Genomic DNA, 15948 nt, shown 5'->3' with positions numbered 1-15948 from the left:
AAACAAATCGTGGATGTGATGCCTAATTATATTACCTCAAGGCTACCCTTAATCTTAATGTGGACATATAAAAGTGTTTGTCCTGACCGACAAACTGACTCATTCATCAACGCAGAACCTAAACTACTGAAGCTAGAAACATGAAATTTCGCCAGTAGGTTCCTTTTGTAATGTAACCACTCACTAAAAAAGGATTTTTGAAAATTCGAGCCCCAAGGGAGTAAAATTTAATTTCTCAAAGAATTCAGTTTCACTCGAGAATAAAAAGTATAAGAAACAAGAAAAAGGTTAAGGATGTATGAGTTGGTACTATCAATTTGAATTTACACTCATCTGTTTTCTCATTGAAATATATATTAATATTGTAGTCGCTAAATTTTTAAATTTAAATTTCGCGCCATGAACTGTAAGATGAGGAAGGGTAATCGTGCGCGATGAGCTGCGACTCTCCCCTTCGTCCTCCAGCCGTCGTAGAAGTAAGATGTGTCGTAAATATATTTTAATAATTATAAGTCTTTAGATACAAATCCTGCACGCCCTGTAGAATTCCGCTATAGCCACCTACAAATTCAGAAGTGGGATTCGTCAAGGAAGAAATTGGTTTTTAAGGAAATAAGGCGAATAGCGGGAAGATCACCACGTGTTATTTAGAGGTTATGTTTATGGTTGAAAATGTCCACGTTGGGGGAGATTCCCGAGATTCGGGACAACATTAAGTCAGCATCAGTAAACGCTGTGAAGGCTCTGCACAAAATTGTGTTCGAAGAAGATGCAGGTAGGCAGAACCGAGGAAACTTAAGAAAATTCCCTGGATTCAACTTCGGTGTGGATTCTGACGAATTTAAGGACAAAGTTGCGTATGTGGAGCAAAACATACCGTTGGCTGATTTAATTGCGGCGTGCAATGTTATAAAATTGGACTACTCCGGTGAGAAACCAACGCTTATACGGCGTATTTGTATGGGGTTATCGAATTTGGAGAATTTAATTGCGGAAAACGAGGCTGATGACGCAGACGAGGATGAACAATCCGACCTTGAGGATGAAGTGGAAGAGGAAGACCAACAGGCCCCCGTAGCAGCGCCCCAAAGGTTCATTTTAAGTTTTAGGGATGTTGAAGACTCGCTGCGCACATTTGATGGGAAGAGTTCTTATCCGGTTGAGAGGTGGATTCAAGACTTTGAAGAGACTGCCCTTTTATTTGGATGGGATGACTTGCAAAAATTGATTTTTGCAAAGAAATCACTAAGAGGTTTGGCTAAGATTTATGTTCAAAGTGAGACAAATATTAGCACATGGGGAAAGTTAAAGAAAAAACTTAAGAGTGAGTTCGGAAAGAAGATAAATAGTGCTAAGTTGCATCAAATATTAAGGGAACGAAGTTTACGAAAGGATGAGGATGTCCACGAGTATTTTTTAAGTATGAGGGAGTTGGCTAGTCGAGGAAATGTAGAGGTTGAGGCACTTATTCAGTACATCATAGATGGGATTAATGATTCATTAACCAATAAAGTTGTTTTATATGGTGCCAGTACCTTGCACGAGTTCAAAAAGAAATTGGAGATCTATGAAACCATTAGAACAAAGACCACCCCACCAGTGACAAAAGTAAATAGAAGTGTGATGCCAACAGGACAGCGAAGCACATCAGCTGAAGGAAACAAATCATCGCCAAGAAAGTGTTACAACTGCAATTTAAGTGGGCACATAGCAGCGCACTGCCCAAGGCCAAGGAGGGAAAAGGGCTCCTGTTATAAATGTGGAATACTGGGACATTTTTCAAACAAATGTCCATCGAAACCTGAAGTAGGACGTTCCACCACTTTTACCAATACAGAGCGTCCAGGACCATCAACTCTGCTGATTGAGGAAGTGGCACCAGCAGACTGCAGCATAGCCGTGAAATTGGATCCTTGGATTTGTCCATGGGAGTTAAATGGCGTCTTAGATTCAGGTAGTCCTATATCATTAATTAAAGACAGTTTTGTGCCAGTAATATTTAGGAAGGCGTACAGTTCTTGTATTAGTTATTCTGGTATAAATTCGTCTGTGGTAGATATTTTAGGGTTATATGAGGGCACTGTTCATTTTAATTCTATTCAGTTAAGTACTTTATTTCATATTGTCAGTCCTGAGACAATGAGGGCCGATTTGGTTTTGGGAAGAAATTTCTTGTTTCAACCTAATTTAGAGGTTAAATTTAATAACCAGCAGGTAATTTTGAATAAAATATCTGACGAACCACCACTCATCAAACCTTCTGGCTCAAATGAATTACTGTTAATAGATCCGGATATTTTTAAAACCCCAGAAGAAAACTTTATTGTTAATCCTGATGTGGACCCAGTCATAAATTTTAAACTGCATGACATTTTAAACCAGCACATAGTAGCTAAAGAACCAGATGCACCTGCAATAGATTTTGAAGCCCAAATTATTGTAAAGTCTGAGCATACCCCATTTCATTTCCAACCAAGGCGTTTGTCATTTTTTGAAAGGGACAAGTTACAAGTTATACTTGATGATTTACTCAAACAGGGCATAATTAGAGAGAGCAACTCCCCGTATGCTTCTCCAATTGTTTTAGTTAAGAAAAAGTCCGGTGAATTACGATTATGTCTAGATTTTAGGGAGTTGAATAAACTAGTTGTTAGGGATCGATATCCTTTACCTTTGATCGACGATCAGTTAGATAGTTTAAAGAATAAAAAGTTCTTCACTAAATTAGACCTACAAAGCGCCTTCCATCATGTCAAGTTAACTGATGATTCGACAAAGTACACAGCGTTTGCCACACCTATGGGGCAGTACGAATATCTAAGAATGCCTTTCGGATTTTGTAATAGTCCTTCAATTTTTATGAGGTATATAAACAAAATTTTTCGTAGTCTTTTGAGTCAAAACAAGATCTCAATCTTTCTAGATGATATTTTAATTGCCACAGAATCAATTGAGGACAACATTGATATTTTGCAAGAGGTATTGGCATTAGTTAAATTAAATAAGTTGAAGTTAAGGCTGGACAAGTGTTGTTTTTTGATGACGACGATAAATTACTTGGGTTACCAAGTATCCGCCGAGGGTATCTCGCCATGTAATGAACATATTGAGTCTGTATTTAGGTTTCCGACACCAAAAAATCACAAAGATGTTCAGAGCTTTTTGGGATTAGTTAGTTATTTTAGAAGGTTTGTTAGAAGCTTTTCGGAAATAGCAAAACCGTTGACTGACTTAACAAGAAAAAATGTTGCATTTAATTTTGGTCAAGCTGAATTAGAATCCTTTGAAATATTAAAAAATTCTCTAGTCTCCTGTCCATTACTAGCGATTTATTCACCAACAGCTGAAACTGAATTGCATTGCGATGCTAGTTCATTAGGCTATGGAGCAATATTGTTGCAAAAACAGCATGATCAAAAATTTCATCCTATTGCATTTTTCAGTAAACGCGCAACAACTCCCGAAAGTAAATATCACAGTTTTGAGTTAGAATGTTTATCTATTATTTATGCACTAAAACGATTTCATACGTATTTATATGGGATCAAGTTCAAAATAGTCACAGATTGTGATAGCCTTCGTTTAACGTTGTCGAAAAAAGATTTAAATCCTAGAATCGCCCGTTGGGCATTATGGTTACAAAATTACGACTATACCGTTGAACACCGTAATTCTGACCGGATGAAACACGTAGATGCCCTAAGTCGTAATCATATTTTAATACTCGAAGATAATACCCTTGAAACGACATTATCTCTTCAACAAATGCAGGACGGTAACATAATCAAAATTAGGAATTTGTTGGAAGAGCGAGAACACAAGAAATTTGAATTAAGAAACGGGTTAGTGTATTTTAAGGGATCTAACAAGCTACTATTTTATGTACCTCAAGCGATGGAGTATCAAGTTATTAGGATGTACCATGATGAGTTTGGTCATGTGGGGAGGGACAAGGTAGTCGAATTAATTACACGGTTTTACTGGTTTCCGAAGTTGAGGGATAAAGTTAAAAATTATATTTCCCATTGCTTAAAATGTATCGCGTACTCTCCTAACTCCGGGAAAAAAGAAGGCTATCTTCATTCTATACCCAAAGGAAATATTCCGTTCGATACAATACACATTGACCATTATGGCCCTTTGGAAAAAACGCCAAGAGGTTACAAATATATTTTTGAAGTTGAAGATGGGTTCACTAAGTTTGTGAAGCTCTATCCCTGTAAAACGACTAATGTTAATGAAGTCATCAAACACTTAAATCACTACTTCGATTGTTATAGTAAGCCAATGCGGGTTGTCTCCGATAGAGGGTCTTGTTTTACTTCTGTTTCTTTAGCCGACTTTTTTCAAATAAATTCAGTGGAACACATTCAAATCGCTTCCGGGGCTCCAAGGGCAAATGGTCAAATGGAGAGATGTAATCGTGACATCACTCCTATCCTTGCAAAGATTACCCCATCCTTAAATAAATGGGATACAAAACTACCCGATGTAGAATTTGCCATTAACAACACTGTTAATCGCAGTACGAAGGAAACCCCAAGTAAGTTATTGTTCGGACGAAATCAACGCGGCCCAGTTGATGACGCTTTAAGTCATTTCTTAAGTAATGAATTTGATGTGCGGTCTGACATTAATATGCTCCGAGCCAATGCCTCTCAGAACATACAAGTTAGCCAAAGTTACAATAAAGAACTTTATGATAAAAAGAGGAAACCTGCTCGACGGTATAAAGTTCATGACTTTGTTATGATTTCAAACACAGATGTCACGCCTGGTGTGAACAAAAAGTTGATTCCGAAATTTAGGGGACCATATGTAATTAGTGCTGTACTGCCTCACGATAGGTATTTCATAACAGATATTGAGGGTTTCCAGCATACGCAAATACCGTTTAAAGGGGTTTACGATTCTTCAAGGATGAAGCCTTGGTTAGGTAGTGATGTAAATTCAAGTTGTTCGCTAGATACGCAAGAGACCTAATAAGATTTGTTTTTGTTTATAAGTTCTTATATGTATTTTGTATGTATTTGTGGTTAGGTGGGATTATTTTATTGTAGCTTGTGTTATTTCGTCATGCCGATCTCAATTGTATGTAACTTATGGTCAGCTGTGGTATGTAAGTCTTATGTATGTATCCGCTAACTTTATTATGTTGTATATTATGTGATTACGTCACTTCATATTATGTTAGTCAGCTGTATACACGTTAGGTGCTTTTATGTATGTATTAGCTAATTTTGTATGTTATATAATTGTCATTTTTACGTATTTATGTCACATAGTTATGTTAGTCAGCTGTATACACCTTGTGTCTTAAAGCATGTAATAGTAGACTATCTTTCCATTTTACGTGAATTAACTTTTATGTCTTGTACACATACTACATGTTTGTAATTTTAGTATTAAGTTTATGATTCAGTTATTACGTAAGATTAGATTGGTTGTAACGGACGAGGTCGTCCTAAGTCAGAATGGCCGAACTGTAGTCGCTAAATTTTTAAATTTAAATTTCGCGCCATGAACTGTAAGATGAGGAAGGGTAATCGTGCGCGATGAGCTGCGACTCTCCCCTTCGTCCTCCAGCCGTCGTAGAAGTAAGATGTGTCGTAAATATATTTTAATAATTATAAGTCTTTAGATACAAATCCTGCACGCCCTGTAGAATTCCGCTATAGCCACCTACAATATAAAGATAATTTTATTATTAACACGGTGCTGTTAGATTGTCTAAGCAAAATCGATCAAGACTCACGGTTGTCGCGTTTTAAAGTTTCTTGGAAGTAGTCACAATTTAAAATTTTTAATAGTTCTGGCTTCTATGACATTCTCTCATCTATGACATTCAGTTATAGACGTGGTGCGTTGTTTATAACTTCTGTTCTAGTGATTATTTTTTAAAGTTAATTGTTATAAAAAATGAAGAAGTGTTTTTTGTGCGGCTCCACAGATTCTATAAATAATTAATTTTGACGATGAAACATTTAAGAATTGTTTATTAAAGTTATTGTTTCATAAAAAGAAAAGCTTATTATTTTATTATCTTTATATAAATATATATTTCAAGGATAAAACAGATGAGTGTAAATTGATAATACCAACTCACACCCAGGTAACAGGGAGCACTAAAATTTAAACAACCTTAACTTTTCCTTTTTCCTTATGCTTGGTATTCTCGAATGGAACTGAATTCTTGGAGAAAATAAAATGAAGGAATAAGTTAACAAAACGCTTATTAAGTACATTACCTATAAGAGTTGTTGCCTGCTGCTCCGCTTTCAGGGCACGAGTTTTTATTTTTCTAGTTACTTCCCGAGCGTAAGCAAAGGAAGTATTGTAATCGAGTCCGTCGGCCGACTCTCTACTTTTACGTTTTCTCGATCTTTCATGACCCCTAGAAGACGAAGAAATAGGTCTCCCATTTTCGTCTGTCTGTCCGTCTGTCCGTCCGTCTGTCCGTCTGCCGTCCCGGATTTTTATTAGACAGATAATCTCCGAAAGTACTCGACCGATTGTTGTGAAATTTTGTACTTATATTAAGAATATCATGTAGATGGTAAAACGCTAACCAAAATTTGTCTAATCATCACCACCACTAATGCGATGACGTCACTTCAAAATTGTACATAGTAAATGGGTTTTCAATTGTATAAAATAACATAGTCCTACACATATAGTTTACAACTCTGAATCGACTTTTCACCCGAAACGTCCAGATTTTTTGAAAAAAAATCAAAATTATAAAACAACATTTTGAAATTTAATTTTTAATCTGCTAACCAGAATGCTTTGAAATGTTGCAGATGTTTTAAGGCTATAAAGAGCATCATAAATCTTTAGTCAAAAAATATTTGCTTATCCCCTCCAAAAACTTGATGACGTCAGCTCAAAAGTTTGTGGAATAAATCATATCTAAAATGTACAAAATATGATGAGTCTGTACTTGTGATCTATCACTCCATTCATATTTTTTGGATTTGCATATACAGGGTGACTCAAAAAAATTAATGAATGCGTAAATATATTTTATTGATTTAATCAGGAACTACAAAACCGAATGTTCTGAAATCTTGCAGATGTTTTAAGGTCATAAAGAGCATAATAAATGTTTAGTCAAAATATATTTGCTTATCCCCTCCAAAAACTTGATGACGTCAGCTCGAAAGTTTGCCGAATAAATCATATCTAAAATGTACAAAGTATGATGAGCCTGTACTTGTCATTTATCACTCCATTCATATTTTTTGGATTTGCATATACAGAGTGACTCAAAAAAATTAATGAATGCGTAAATATATTTTATTGATTTAATCAGGAACTACAAAACGGAATGCTCTGACATCTTGCAGATGCTTTAAGGTTATAAAGAACATAATAAATGTTTAGTCAAAATATATTTGCTTATCCCCTCCAAAAACTTGATGACGTCAGCTCGAAAATTTGCTGAATAAATCATATCTAAAATGTACAAAATATGATCAGTCTGTACTTGTAATCTATCACTCCATTCATATTTTTTGGATTTGCATATACAGGGTGATTCAAGAAAATAAATGAAAGCGTAAATTTATTTTACTGATTTACTCAGGAACTACAAAACCGAATGCTTCGAAATCTTGAAGATATTTTAAAATTATCATAAGCATGGTAAATTTTTGATCAAAACGTATTTGGTCGTCCCCCCTAAAAAATTTATGACGTCATCACAAAATTTTGCTGAATAAATCCTATCTAAAATGTAAAAAATATGATGAGTTTGTACTTGTGATTTATCATTCCATTCATATTTTTGGATTTGCATATGCAGGGTGACTCAAAAAAATTAATGAAGGCGTGAATTTATTTTATCGATTTAATCAGGAATTACAAAACCGAATGCTTTGAAATCTTGGGAATATTTTAAAGTTATTATAAGCATGGTAAACTTTTGTTCAAAATGTATTTGTTCATCCCTCCTAAAAAAATTGATGACGTCACCCTTAAATTTTGCTGAATAAATCCTATCTAAAATGCAAAAAATATGATGAGTTTGTACTTGTGATTTATATTCATATTTTTTAGATTTTCTTAAGAGGTGGTTCAAAAAAATTAATGAAGTCAATTTATTTTATTGATTAAATTAAAGGCAACACTTATTATTAGTATTACACCCCAACCAACCCAATTTGGTAGACACAAAATTTGTTAAAGGAAAAACTCGGTTGAAACATAAGGGTAGCACGCTTATTTACATCGACTTTAACATTACAGACCTGCATTTGTTTTATGCGCTCACTTGGTTCCGCGAATGTGGAATAGACATGTTTATAATCAACCAATTGTGAATTTCACCGTCAAGAATTAAAATAAAACCCAATGTTTTATATAATAAGCGGAAGTCGAAGCAATAAAACCGATGGTCGTTTTGTTTACAGTTTCTCTGTTTGACTCTCACGTATGCTGTTACGCCTGTCATCTTAAATTAAGAATGTTTATACATACACGATTTTCAGTTGCCTCTGATACGTATACGTGAGTAAATTGTTTCGTTATTTAATTGATTATTACAAATCAATATTCAAAACGACCCAATTCATTTTCCCGAAAATTTGAGAATATAATAATTTTATTCTTAGTATTACACTACATCTATCCCAACTGATATACGTGTCCTTGCAAAAATGTTGATGACGTCATCGCAATTTTTTTTTAAATTCCCACTACAAAAATGTAATGAGAAAAAAAAACACAATAGGCATGCAGTCGTCAAGTTTCCGACAGCGAGGGAAGTACTGTCTAAACTCTTTAGACCAATTTTTTTTTGAACTGTAGTGGGAACCATTACTGTTAAAACGTCTTAAAATTCATTGTTCACTTTTAGGTTCAATTAGAATAGCAGGTTGTGTGCCTATTATTACTCAGAATGTCAGAATACGAAGGCACAGAGGGTTGTACAAATACAGAAGTACTTATGGAGTTTTTAAGAAAATTCGATTTCAGATCGTTAAAAACAGGATTCATGTTAGCCACCATTTCAGAATATTTTTGATCCAGCAAGCTCAAAAGACCTACCAGATCAATGCGAATACACTCAGAGCACTTCCAGCAGAATCCAGGACAAAAACTTCATTCATTCATGGACCATGAAGCTCAGGCGATATAAATGCATGTTATTTTATAAAATTGAAACAGCATTTGCTATAGAAAATTCTGAGGTGACGTCATCAATTTGTTGGTGGGAATGATCAAACCAATTTTAGTTAGCGTTTTACTATCTACACGATATTTCTAACATGCATATAAAATTTAATGAAAAATAGTCCTGTAGTGTCGGAGATTATCTGTCTAATATGAAATCGATCCTGACGACAGACATATTATGGCATCATGAAACGGCTACAAAATATGAAAGTAACCATTCGCTGGATGAACAGTACATTACAATGCTTCCTTAGCATGCACTCGGGAGGTAATAAATAACTTCCTCAAGAAATTAAATGTAACTATGAATTTTGTCCAGTTACGTTTTCCAGTTAAAAAATAATAGTCAAAAGTTATTTAGACAGAACTTCTCTCGCTCCTGAAATACAATCGAACAACCACAATTTTTTGGAAAAATTATAAAATTTAATTTTGCGAATTAATTTTTTTTATACTAACCTTTATAAGTTAAAATAAAGATATGAATGGACTATTAAACTACGGGTAAAGAAGCATGCTATGTGCATGAAAATTTTTTGATAACATTACCCACATTTAGCAAGGACACTTATATCAATTTGTATAGGGCAGTGTAATATTAGTAATAACTTAGTACCTATCACCGTGTATTCAAATTTTCGGGAAAATTGCCTCTATCATTAATTTTTTGAGTCACGCTGTATAAGTAATCCCAAAAAATATAAATGCACTGATAAACTGACAAGTAGATTCATAATATTTTGCAACCTTTAGATAGTATTTATTCGACAAAATTTTGGATGACGTCATCAGTTGTTTAAGAGGGGATGAACAAATAAGTTTTGGTTAGCGATTTACTAGGCTTAGGATATAGTAGCCTGCATAGATATTGTAGCCGTCCATAGAGTCGAGATTTGCGAATAAAAATAAAATAAAACCGGCTCAAACGGAGCCGACGACGGCTTGCAACTTCTGTCACTACGGCACGCGTCATATCACACAGGGGTGTATTTAAGGCTGTTTGCACAAAATCTTAGGGTCACTGTAATCTTACTATTTTCTATCTACGACAAACGATTTGTCACACAGCTACGAAACCGATGATCTAGAGAAAGATGGAAGTTTGAAAATTTATTTCAACAAGTGTAATAACCGTTTGGTGCAACACAATTGGTTCAAGCAAACTAAAATATGACAGGAAACAAACAGTCCACGTGGACTAGTTTATAGGCGTGTTTGCTGCTAAGATGACTAGGTTTTTCGCTCCACCTGCCTCCGCAACGATGAATATACCATACCACAACTTGTGTACAGTGAACAGAGCTTCGATTTTATTGACGAGATTCAGCTCAGAAATTAAACAGATTATATCATAACGGAAAAAATGACATTTAATATTAAATACGTCTCTGTGCAACGTGTGCCAGAGTGATGTCAGACTTTCCAAGCCATCGTCGGCTCCGTTTGAACCGGTTTTATTTTATTTTTAATCGCAAATTTCGACTCTATGGACGGCTACAATATCTATGCAGGCTACTATACCAATATAGATTCAGACAGACAGACAGACAGATTCTACGAGTCATGAACGTACCTATTTGAGACGGACTCTATTACAATATTTCCTTAGTTTACGCTTGTAAAGTAAAAAAGTTCCTCATTCCCGAAGCGTAGTCTGTTATGGATGCAATTTAGTTTTTACTTGACTGTTGATTTTTTTTCAAATGTCGACTTTTTCTGAACATGTCAATTTTTTTTTCAGCATGTCGAGCTTTTTTTCAATATGTCGAATTTAAACTCAATATGTCGAGTTTTTTCCCAACATGTCGAGTTTTTTCCAAATAAAATTTTGTTACATAACTATCACAAATTTCATATTACTTTGTTAATGAAAAAGTATATTTTTTCAATAAACGTTAATTTCACAAAAATGTTGCCTAATAGCTATTAATATAACGAGAATATTATGCGATTTATATGTAGTTGAGGACGTTGTCAGGAGGCGAGGCGCAGCCGAGTCACATAGAGAGCGTCTGAGACGATTTAAATCGCTAATACGCGAGTTATATTCAAAGCGTCGTCTTCGTTGATTCACTATTAAAGTCTCTCCAATTGGTAACATCGTGGTTATAATCGTCCAACTTGTCAGAGAGAAAAATATTAAAAGATGTGTCTCAATCCGGAAGTTACGGAACCTGAAATCCCTTTCGTCACTGTGCTAGAACAAAGTTTGATGTGTCTGAATCACGGTGCCTGAATTGAGAATATTACCAAAATGTTCGAAAAGTACTGCTTTTATATGTGGGATAGCATAAAATTCAAATCACCCTATGTCGTTACATTATTAGTGGTTATCCGATATGTCAAATTGTGTCAAATAGTCAGATATTCAGCCGGCATTTCAGATTTCTTTCCCTCCCGATGTAAACGCCACCATATGCCAGTTTTAAGGGATTAGAGAGACTTTCACAGGGAATCAACGAAAATGACTATTCAAAGGTTTATCGTATCAATAGTATCAATGAAAACGTGTTACATGCGCGTTATTACAGTAAACATTTCTAATTTTATCGGTTGGGTCGAAAATTTCGTACAAGTGGAGAAGTATGTTATTTTATAAAATTTAATTAACATGTACTACTATAAAAGTTGCGTATCACCGTTGGTGGGGAGATCAAGCAAATTTTGGTTAGGGTTTTACCATATACACGATATTCCTAATATACATACAAATTTGACAACAATTGGTGAGATGATTATTTATCTGTCTAATAAAAATCGACACAGATGTGGATAGACGACAAACGACTCACAGCACACGGCAGACGGTAGAAAGCAGATAGACGGAAACGAGAGACCTATGTTTTCGTATTCTAGGGGTCATGAAACGTCGAGGCAACATAAAGTAGCGCGTCACCCGATGGACTTGATTAGAATACTTCCTTAGCTTACGCTCGAGAAGCAAAAATTCGTTAAAGTTTATCTCGATAAAACGTCCCTCGGTGCCTGAAATACAGTCGAAACCCCGTTTCTTCAAAAAATTATAACCAAGGAGAAAAAAAGTCATCTCAGTAAAATAACATACTTAACTTCAAGTATTTTTGTTATACAGCGAAAGAATGTCACACACAGAAATCTGTTTCATTTGAATGAGCTCCTAAAAACAGTACTAAAATTATTATTAACTAAACTATAATAATCGAACAAAGTGTCTGAATATTATTATTATAATGCTAATTTTATCATTATTAAGTAAAGAGGTGCGTATTCTCACATTTTTGGCAAAATGGGGTGACTCGTTCTATATATTTTTTTTTCTAACAGCTTCTGTGTTAGTAGTAAAATGTTATTATACTTCGCAAATGATTTTGCGAAAATTTGGACGTTTAGGGAAAAAACGCAAAACTTATTCGTACACCACAAGTATAGGAGTATATTCTTGTATAACATTTAAATAATTTTAAAAATAGAATTCTTTGAAATAACGTCATCAAGTTGTTGGTGGGGATGGGACAGTCAGAAACGGGAGATCACTTTTTTCGTACTCATCTGGATCATGCAACGTCGAGAAAATATGAAAGTAGCAATTCGTCCGATAGGATCGATTACTGTACTTCCTTAGCTAACGTTTGGAAAGTAAAAAGTGGTTAATTAGCTGTCATCCAGGTCTAATTACCGATTTTTACGTAAAGTATCGATAAATAAAAAAGTGTCGTCTCATTTCATTTACTTATTGTGTACCTCACTTGTGTAAACTTCTTGAGAACAAATTAACATAAAAATGAAGAATCTAATTACATACTAAATTGCTAAACAAATTAAAAAATTGTACTTAAATTATTTTTAATGGTCTGAACTCCGAAGTTGGATAAGACAGAATTCTGTTTCGTAGATAAATAAAAAAAAAATGCGAATTTTATTTTTTTATTAAAACGTTATCAGATTTATAGGGCACTAGATCAATTTAGATAGGTACATTGTAATCGATACTAATAATAAAACTACTATATTCCCAAATTTTGGGGAAAATGAGGTGAGCCATTCTTGATTTGATTAATAAAATAAATTGCCTTCATTGGTTTATTTTGAATTTGATTCACCCTATGTATGTAAAAATACCTTATGTTAATATGAATGTATATATAAACCCGTATAATATTTTTACTGATAATTATTTGATATGACGCCATAAAATTTGTTAGAGGAAATAAATAGATACATTTTCATCAACGATTTATCATTCTTACGATACTTTAAAATGTTTGCAAGATTTCAAAGCATTTGGTATTGCAGTTTCTAAGTCAGTGCTTTTTTACCGTGAACTTACACACATAAGATTAAAAACGACGTCAAATTGTTCGTAAGGATAATAATCAATCAAGTTCTGGTTAATATTTTATCATGTACATGATATTCTTAAAATACATCTAAGTTTTCACAAAAATCAGAGTATTATCTATCTGTTTATTATATTTTAATAGATATAAAGCGAAAATAAACGACATACGATAGACTGTGATAGACACAAGGCAGCGGTTGGCCTATTTGTTTACATTCTAGGCTGTTAGCCACGAAACGTCTTCAAATAGACCTACCTTACGTTCGACTAAAAATGATAGGACTGAGGTGATTTGTTTTATGAATTATTTAGAAACAATGTAGCTAATGTCCCCGAAATTCTAAGAACACTAACGATAATATATATTAGCGTTACTTTTTATTAAGCTTGAAAACAAATACATCTATTTTGCGATAATGATGCTATTTTCTGTTAAGATTATTATTAAATATATCAAAAGCAGGAATCTCTCACCTACCTACTTTGGATATACCGAGTAACTCTTTTGTGTTTTTTACAAATAAATAATTAAAAAATGACACATAAAGACGATGGTGTGACGATACAACACAGTCGAGAACAATAATATTTATTGCCGGAACTACGAACACTGTTTTAAACTGCAGGTAGCTATTATATTTGTAATAGACTTATAAGACGTTTTTTAGTTAACCTAGACAGGCATATTCATCAAGTCTTGCTAAGACGAAAATTAACACTACTGGTGGTAAAGCGCCATGTAGGTGGATGAATAACATTCGTAGAACCGATTTCATGTGAAAAACAAACACCTGTACGTGCACGTAGTACAACATATTTTTTATGAAAGGACATTAGGACTACGATATGTTATAGATAAAATTTGAAATTTGATTTTTCATTTTCTTTTATTCGCACGTTATGTGGAACTTTATAATGTTAAACACGATCTTTCAAAAATCGATACTCACGTACATAATAAGGAGAATGAAATTTTATCTTGAATTTTTTTTTAATTATGTCAATAACATTAACAAGGAATAATTTTATTGTGTTTACAGTTTTTTACTCACTGCTGAAAGTAATAGGTAGTACGATCTAAAACCCCATGTGCAATAATTGCATAAACCTTTTTCGTTTACTGAACCCATGTGTCGAATGTATCAAGATGTTATGAAATATAAGCCATAAGCTACGTTACCTACTTTTGAAATAATGACGTATGATTATATCCAGACTTTGACATAAACTATCCATCTGCGCAGTATATAAGTATACACCTCATGTTTTTAACTGAAAAAATATGACACGATAAATTTTCCTATCAACATAATTAAAAAAAAACAATAAAACATACGTTGGTTGTTACCTATACAATTTTATAAAGTTAAATCAATTGGTTACATCACGGTCTTACGAAATTTGAAAACGATCTCAAGCTTATATTTTGAAAGAGCATCCGATTCAGTATCCGTCATCATAAAAAGTAAATACGGGTGTCACATGACTATAACAAGACCTTGGTGATTTATGTAAAATCAATTAATAGAAACCCTAATAAGCACCACAATAGCCTATAATCACAGCATGAACCTAATAAGCGTAATTCGCTCTTAATTTGAGACATTCTTCCCTCAAAACAACATAATATAGCGTAAAACTAACCAAAAATCATCTTTAGTTATGACTAAGCAAACTTTTCCATCTTCTTGACGGTATTATTCGGTCAGGGCTCACATTATGGCGAATACAGATACAACTTTCGCTCAATTTTACAAAAAAAAGAGGAAGTAAGACCGGACTTTAATTGTGTTGCATGGTGAGGCGGTGGCCGCTGGACCGGATCTCTAAATGATCCACTTGTTTTATTAGATCAGCACAATAATGAGTACAGTTCGTTCTAAAAACATGCAACAAAATGATACCATTGTTGAAGATAATGAAGTGATAATTCAGCGCAATTTTCGCGACAGATTTTCATCACTCACCCTGTTTAGATGACCTAATATTGTTGCCACAAAAAAACACTAACTTCACTAACACAACTGGGACTGTTTTTTGAGCATGTGAACAACCACTTGTTTATGTTTCAGAGCACCATTTCAGAAGATTTTCCGCGGACCTGTCGCGCTATGAAGAAGTCACAACATTGACAACGAACTAGCTACGAAGTCTAGTCGATTCTCGTGCTTTGGTGGGACGCGTTGCGATGACGATAGTAATTGTGTAATTATTAATGCATTTACCTGTTTCCTTTTTTGAAATTTGGTTAGATGAATTTAAGTAGGTTGTTATTTGCATTCAATGGGTAGGTGGATGAATAACAAACGTGCTTGTTTTCTACAAAAACATAAAAACACTAAATGTTGGGTGACTGTTGAGTTAGATTTTGTGCAAAAACAAAACGTTTGCACACTTTACATTTTAAATTGCTATTTTATATTACTAAAGTACAAATAGAACCACATCTC

At 34.1% G+C, this 15948-nt stretch overlaps 1 protein-coding gene across 5 annotated transcripts in view; it reads right to left on the bottom strand.

Annotated features, from left to right (window-relative positions):
- Positions 1-15692, bottom strand: part of LOC135137253 (transient receptor potential cation channel protein painless-like) — a 34952-nt gene extending 19260 nt beyond the window's left edge. For all 5 annotated transcript variants that reach the window (XR_010281789.1, XR_010281788.1, XR_010281790.1 and 2 more), the window contains exon 1: positions 15466-15692. The gene's annotated coding sequence lies outside the window, so the exon portion shown is untranslated. The remainder of the gene's footprint in view (positions 1-15465) is intronic.
- Positions 15693-15948: the final 256 nt, after the last annotated feature.

The sequence above is a fragment of the Zophobas morio genome, unplaced genomic scaffold, assembly GCF_036711695.1.
Source record: "Zophobas morio isolate AGI-343-1 ecotype UQ-CSIRO unplaced genomic scaffold, CSIRO_AGI_Zmor_V1 ptg000029l, whole genome shotgun sequence".
NCBI lineage: Eukaryota > Metazoa > Arthropoda > Insecta > Coleoptera > Tenebrionidae > Zophobas > Zophobas morio.
This window is presented reverse-complemented; position numbering and strand designations above follow the sequence as displayed.